Genomic DNA, 1,391 nt, shown 5'->3' with positions numbered 1-1,391 from the left:
GGTATTTTAGCACTTTTGCACCAGTGAAAAAAGGCAGAAAGGCTGAACAGCGGACACGCTTGTTCGTACAAAGGATCCTGAACTCAGTAAAACGGCTACTGGAGCTATGGGAGGCATTCCTCTATGTGGTCTGGTTGAAAACTCCAAGTGTGTGGAAGATGGTTGTGTGATAGAAAGAGATGTTGACAGGGATAAGAGCTTTTTGTTTGTAGTTTTTTTGTTTTGTTTAGTTTAGTTTTTTGTTTTGGATGGGCCACTGGGAGGGAAACCTCAGGAATACAACATCTGATTTCAGGACTGTGGTAGGAAGGACTCTGTCCTTAGTTTATGGTGTTTAACACTTTTGCACCAGAAGGAAAAGGCCAGACAGTGAACACGCTTGTCCACAAAGCTGAGCCCAGCAGTACAGCCAGTGAGGCCGTGGGAGGCATCCCTCCAGGTGGTCCGGGCAAATCCAGGTTTTGATTGTATGATTTTTTTTTATTTATTTGTTTATTTTCTTTCAGAAATGTGGGAAAGAATACATGCAGAATGAAGTGTGTAGAAACTGAGGAATGCAGTAAAGAGAAGTGTGGGTGATGAAGACATGCCGTGGGTGTGTGTATAACAGAGAGTGATGTGTTAAAATGTGGATAGAAAATGAGAGAGGGAAAGTGTTAATAAGTAGTGATGAAAATGATATTAAATAAATGTTTTAGTGTGTTTGTACAGGTGGCTACAGAACTGGATCAACATCCTCCACAAGCACAGCGGCCAGAGCAAAATGATAGCTTAACATAATTGGAACCGCATCCAGCCGTGTTTTGGCTGAATATTACACAGCATCACTCCATGTACATCTTAACCTGAAGAACAAGCTTCGAGCACAATCAATCCTTCCCTGAAGACAAAATACAGTTCGAGAGCAACAGCGTCAACATCAAGAGTCAACAAGGTGAACAGACAGCAACACTGCCCTAAACCCTAAACCCTGCTAGGCTACACCCTAAAGGCTTCAGCATCATGTATAAATACCATGGAAGCATGCGCTCCTGATCACAAGCTGGGAGGTTCACCTGCGACATCATTGTGTGTGAATGGACTTGAGAAGACTGTGAGTTTCACATTTGCCATACTGGGAGTTGAAATGGCAAAGGAAGAGACTGAAAAGAGTGAAAGGCAAAAGGCAAAGAAGAACGGCCCACTGGACTCTGACATGCCACAACTGTGAACTGCTGCAGACGCAGGAGAGAGACAGAAGCTGTGAGTAGTGGGGAGAAGAGAGCATGGAGGAAAAATGAAGGCTGTTGTTGTTAATGTGAGAACACATGAGAATTGGGTTGGAAAACTGTGGCGGGCTGTGTTGTGGAGGTTTGAGAAAGAGTCCGTAGGATCGCAACAAAGGTAAAAAT

Source organism: Haplochromis burtoni, unplaced genomic scaffold (assembly GCF_018398535.1).
Source record: "Haplochromis burtoni strain Fernald_Lab_line unplaced genomic scaffold, NCSU_Asbu1 Contig_1990, whole genome shotgun sequence".
In the NCBI taxonomy this organism is placed as follows: domain Eukaryota; kingdom Metazoa; phylum Chordata; class Actinopteri; order Cichliformes; family Cichlidae; genus Haplochromis; species Haplochromis burtoni.
This window is presented reverse-complemented; position numbering follows the sequence as displayed.